Here is a 6,156-nt window from a genome sequence, read left to right as displayed (position 1 = left end):
TCAGCTGGCAGCCCGGGCTGGGCACGGCGCCGCCGGGCAGGGCTGCGAAGGCGTGGGGGTGAGCGGCGCTTCCCCGGCGCTCGCGTGCCCTCTCCTAAACTAACCTCTCGGTGCAGGTGGGGGAAAAGATTAACCTCTGAAAGTGCCCGTTTAATGCAATCCCGAACAGCTCCGAACCAAGTTCCTTTATTAACTGAGTTTTGTCGATTTGTCGGTCGTACCTAGCGAAGGAACCGGCGCTTCGGTGCTCGTCCGCCGTCTGATAGCAAAGGCTTTAACCCGCCGCGACACGCCAGTGCCGCCGCCTCCCCGCCGGTAATTCCGAGGACCTGGTTACTAACGAATCGGTAGGACCGATTTATTTACCTTCTAAATAAAATAAAAGCCGCTTTATTTTTGTTTTCCTTACCATTTTTTTTTTTTTTCTCTTGCTGCTTCATTTTCCCAGAGCCCGCCGCGTCTCCTCCTGCCAGCAATCTTCCCCCGCCGTGGTGGCTCGGAGAGACTGTGTGGGTGCGCGCTCAATGAGTGACGATCGCCCGTTTCCTCTTTGGGGGAGCCGGAGGTGACAGCAGTGTGTCATCAGCCATATGTGCCACTCCGGCACCCGAGGATAGCGGGGCCGTGCGGAACTATTTCTGGGAGCAGGAGCTTGGTCTCTTCTCCCAACGCTGGATTTTTATTATTTAGCATCTTTCTGGCGATGGGTGGCTTGAGGTGAGCGGGCTGATGAGCCGAGCTCCCCTGGGATGGCTGCGTCCCTACGGGGAGAAGAGAAAACCCGATTTCCCTGAAGCCTTGGGAGGGGGTGTGGTGAAAAAAACAACTAACAACTTGAATTTCGTAGTCTCGGAGGTGATACCGTGGCCTCGGCACCCTCCTGCGAAGGGCTGCTGTAGCTCGCAGTCGCTGTCTGGCACCGCCGGCACTTGCTGAAGGCAGCAGTTTCCCGCCCGGGGGGGTGGCACGATGGCAGCGCAGGGGGACAGGGTGGTCAGCGAGGCCTTGGGCTGGTGTCACCACTCTGGAATGAAACTTTCTAGCTGAGGGGACCTTAATTTTATGGCTGTTCTTAACCCTGTCGTTGAGGCGCTGGCTGCAAGCGGAGCGGGTGCTCTTGCACTTCGTGGCGGTGAATGCTCCGTGTGTTGGCTACCGGGGGGACCCCGGAGGAAACCACGCTTTCCTGCGATGGGGAGCGTCCCCCCGGCGAAACCCGGGCGCTGCGTGGCTACAGCGGCATCGCTGGCGTACCCTCACCCGGCAGGGACACCAGGCTTTCCTGCCACAACCGAAATCCCGGGCAGTCCAGCCAGGAGCCGTCCAGCCCCCCTGCTGCGAGCACCCCGGGGCTGGATGGGCCGCGCAGGCGCTTAGCCGGGACCAGCGCGATTATGGAAGGGCTGTGCTGATCAGGGACAGGCTCCAGCACTGGGACTTAGCGAGCTTTATCCTCGCCGGTCACAGGACGCAGCTTTCCCCTGCTTATACTCCGCTGTATCCTCCTCCGCTTGCTGCTCCCGGGGCCAGGACAGGGGATCAGGCAGGCGCAGGGTTGTGCGAGGACTCGCAGCCTTTCACTTGCGTCCTGCCAGGCTGAGCTGGAGCCGACAGCGGGGAAGGGCTCGGGCGCAGACTTCCACCGCTGCGGCTCCTGGGTGCTGGCTAACGTCACGGTTTCACTCGCCCGTGCGTGCAGCTGCCTCTGTTTTAGCGAAGTCGCTCCGTGCTCAGAGCTGCGGCTTTTTGGGGAGCTTGAGAGTGTGACGTACCGGTCCTGGTTGCTGGGTCGCGGCCCCAGCCGGGCGCCGATGCGAGCACCGGGCTGGGAGCGTTGCTGCAGCCTTTGCACTGAATGCACAGTGGGGGGAACACCTCGGTGGGGGCGCGCGGGGTGCTCGGACACCCCCGGGAGCCCGAGGATGCCTTGTGCAGGTGGGAGACGAGCTCAGCGCTGGCTTTTTGAACACGTGGGACTCATTCTTCCAAGCCAGTGCTGTTCCACAGCGGGGCCAGAGGAGCCAAGTGGAAAATGGTCTGAGGTTTTCCACCCTGCGTGGCAGGGGGATGAGGTTCTCTCCGTGAAGGCGTCTCTGTGCTGCTCTAACCCCTCTGCTCACAACAGCACTTCCACAGCCGTGTCTGCGGGTGGGAATGGAGTTTGGTGTTCCCCGTTAGACCCTGCTTGTGAGCAGGAACCGATGGATGAATTGACTGCTCGGCCCGGTGGCGGCCGGAGCTGAGGGGGGTGGAAGGGAAAACCTCGGCCGGCTGCAGGCTAACGCTGCCGGGCGTCACCGGCGGGGGTTTTAAGCGTCCCCTGCCAAAAGGCAGCCGGGCTAATTTTTTCCTTTGGTAATAACCAAAGAGCCCAACGCTGCCTCCACCACAAATGCACTAAATAATTTTGTGTAGGCATCGAAGGATCTGACGGGCTCCTTTGTTCCTTCTGAATGTGGTTAATGGGGGTCACAAATGAGAGGCAGTCCCTGAGGATGATGAAGGCAACGTTTTGGGGGTTCAACTGATGTTTCTAGCACAGCTCAGGCCTCGTGTGAACTCAGGGAGTTTACAGCTTGAACACGGGAGGAGAGGCAGGCTGGGGTCAGGAGAGCTTGCTCTTCCCCTCCCGCCTTCCCCTGCTCTTCCCCTGCTCTTCCCCTCCCGCCTTCCCCTGCTCTTCCCCTGCTCTTCCCCTCCCGCCTTCCCCTGCTCTTCCCCTGCTCTCCACCATCTCCCTGCCATGGGCACTGTGGGAGCTCACCAGTTAGCCGAGACTTTGAGCGTACCTGAGATGTATCAGAGTTAAATAATTCAGTTACGGCGTTAACGTGGGGGTCTGCGGGAGAGGCGGGTGTAAGAGATGCTTGGAGAGGCAGGGGAGGCAGCCCCAGCTGCGGGGCGAAAGCACGGCTGGGCAGCGGGGAAGGGAGCCCGAGGGTCTGACCCGGGCAGGCAGCGGAGGCACGCATCGTATTGGAAGGGATGGAAAAATGTGGTTTTAAGCAGGATTTTGAAGCAGCTGAGAAGCCGGCAGAGCTCCTGGGCAGGGACGTGGGCGCTGGTGTTTCCTCTGCTCCTTGCAAAGCCGGGAGATGAAGGCGAAGGCTGACGGGGTGAGCACGTGGAGCCCTGCCAGCATCCCTGCCCGTGGCACAGCCTGGGCAGGTGCCTTTGCTTTCAGGCTCGGCTGCCCGGGGCAGCCGGTGAGCAGGACCCCTGCAGACCACACAAACTGTGGTTGCCTGGTGCATTCCCATGCACAGACGCTGCTGGGAAGTAGGGATTTTACCTGGCTTTGTGATAATTACTGTGAAAGCTGGCTGTGGAAGCGCCTTTAGAGCCATTCCCATCACTCTGGGCATTGCATCTCTCAACCACTGCACCCCAAATGTCTGGGGGTGCTGCAAGCCTGCCCTTGCCATTGGGTGATCTTCCCTTTGCAGGATGAAGCTGGTCCCCAGCGCCCCAGAGGCAGCAGTGAGGGTGGGCGAGGGACCTCCGCCAGCTGGGGACCTTTCCTGATGCTGCTCTCGGCTTAAAACTTTGCAGAAATTATTGGGAGGAGGAAAAAAGGCCTCAGGGGAGGATGCCCTGTGCTCCCCTTGGCTCCTGCCGCCGGCATCCCTCCTGCACCGGGGCGGTGGGTCGGATGCTGGGGAAACCGCAGGGGACAGGCTGCAGCCTTGGGAAGAGCAGAGCATCCCTTGGGGCGGCCCGGCTGGATCCGGCTCTGCCCGTACCCGCAGTCCCAGATGGTGCATTGGCTGTGGAGGTGCAATGGGGACCCCAAATCCTGGGGCCTGGCTTACATGGGCGACGATCACAGGAGCCTGGATCGCTTGTCCTGCCTCTAAAGTCTCCCTCTGCCTTCCTCCTCTCCACAGCTGATGCTGCAACAGCTCCCAGGGTGGCTGCAAGGCTTTTCCTTCATGCACGAACTTCTGTGCCCCGTGCCCTGCGTGCAGCCCCTTCGCGGGGGGCGTTGGGCTGCATCCCCCTGCCCGCCGCTCCCCGCCGGGCTGCCCGTCCCCGGCACCCCGCCTGCCTCCATCGCACGCACACGGGGCTGAGGCCGTGCTGTTTTCCTTGCGTCAAAATTAACTTCGAACCTGATGGAAAACCTTAATTTGCACTTCAAAGTGCTTTGCAGCAATCTGCCAGCGTGAGCAAAGCCAGAGCTGGCACTCAGGATTTTTCCGGGGCCCTGTTTGCGGCAGAGCCTGGCCCCGCAGCTCCTGCCTGCACCCGTTTGATGCCCCCGGGGTTGTTGGTGCTCTCGCCTTTTAGTCCGGCATCTCGACCCCCCCTCCCCAGCCCCCAAGAGCTGTTGATTTCTCCAGGCCATGCGCTGAAGGCAACGCGATGATTCCCTGGCAGGAATTCAGATGGAAACGGCCATGCTTTGCTTGCTGAAGCCTTGGAGCAGCCGGTGCCCGCCTGGCGTCGGCCTCCCAAAACCTCATGGGCCTCACGTTGCCTTTTCGGCTCAGAAACCCCTGGTGCGGTGCCCGGCTCCTGCTCCAGCCACGGAAGTCACGCGGTGGTGGGACATCCCACGAGCGGTACCCACCGATGCCAACGTGGGGCTGGCGGGGGTCCGGCCGCGCCGCCGCCGGCCTCGCTCCTGCTCCGGCGGCGAGGCTCCGCGCGCTGAATCACCGCTGCGCTCTCCCGGCGCAGCCCAGGCTCCATCCAAGCGATGATACAGCTGCGCTAAACATAGCGCCGGGAAGGGGGGGGGGTCTGGGCTGGGGGCCCCATGAGAGCTCCTCGGCCGGGAGCTTTGGTCCCTTTGGGTCTCTGAAGGGGGGATCAAGGGCTGGGTGAAGACAAGCCCCATCTTTCATCGGTTTTGCGCTGACGCCCTTTCCCCCAGCCCGGCACGAGCCGTCGTGTGATGGAGGCAGATGGCTGGGACGCAGGATCGCACCGTGCTGACGCCTCCCGGGTCACCTCTGCTGCCGGTGCCTGGGCAGGAGCGAAGCCCCCCGTCCCAGTCCCCATCCATGGGGCTCCGCTTCCCCCCACAGGTCCTCGGGTGGGCTGGGACAAGGCCCCGGCAGGAATGCTTGTGCCGTTGGGGTCAGCCAGTGCCGTGGGTTTGTCCGTCCAGTCCTTGGGGTCTGCAGGTACCAGGTGGCGGTGGTCCCCCCGCCCGGGGGGGCTGCAGGGGTCTGTCCCCCAAGCACAGGACTCACTGGTGGAGCGCGCGGCGGCAGCGGCAGCGGCGAAAGGAGAGCAGCTATTAATAACCCTGCGCAGCAAAGGGAGAGAAAATGTAATTCCATAATGGAAGCGGCTCCGAGAGAACAATTCAGGGAATAAAATGTTCTCGGGGACGGGGGGGGGGGGGGGCCGAGCCCAGCCCCCACAGCCTGTGCCTGCGGCTCTGCTCTGCCGTCGCCCCCGGGGCTGCCCGGGAAGGGAGAAGCCCCCCATCCCCGGTGTCACCCCCACGGTGGGGGGGGGGGGGGGGGGTCCGGTCCCCCCACCCCGGGGCAGGGCGGGAGGGGGGGCCGGCTGCGGGGGGGCGCTGCAGTGTGGCGGGGGTCCGGAGCTGCGTGTGTCCGTGTGTCCGTCCGGTGTGTCCCCCCGGGAGCATCCCGGGGACCCGCCGTGCCCCGGGGGGGTGGGTTGGAGGGGGATGGGGGGGGGCAGCCCCGGGGGCGGCACCGGCGCGTGGCGGGGGGAGGGGCTGGCGGCCGCCCGGTGCCCACGTGGTTTTTTTCGGTGTCTCCGGAGCGGAAGAAACGGCGGCGGGGCCGGGGCTGCGGCGGGGGCGGCCGGGACCGGGCTGGCACCGACACCGGCACCGACCGGGGCGGGGAAGGAGCCGCATCCCGGCGGGCGCTGCCGCATCACCGCATCGCACCGCCGGTGAGTGCGGGGCCTGGGCCGGGGCCGGGGCCGGGGCGGGGGGGAACCGGGCTGCCCCCGCCCCCGCTGCCCGGCGGCTCCCGGCCTCCCCCGGCCCCATCTCCCCGCGCCACCCGCGGCTCCATCCCCGGCTCCATCCTCGGCTCCATCCCCATCCCCGGCTCCGGCTCCATCCCCGGCTCCATCCCCACCCCCGGCTCCGCCCCGCACCCCTCCTGCGCCCCCGACCCCGTCCCCTGCCCGGCGACCCCCGGCGCGGTGCGGCACCGGGCTGGG

This window comes from Phalacrocorax aristotelis, chromosome 23 (assembly GCF_949628215.1).
Source record: "Phalacrocorax aristotelis chromosome 23, bGulAri2.1, whole genome shotgun sequence".
Taxonomy (NCBI): Eukaryota; Metazoa; Chordata; class Aves; order Suliformes; family Phalacrocoracidae; genus Phalacrocorax; species Phalacrocorax aristotelis.
The sequence above is the reverse complement of the archived record's forward strand: the minus strand, read 5'-3'. Positions refer to the sequence as shown.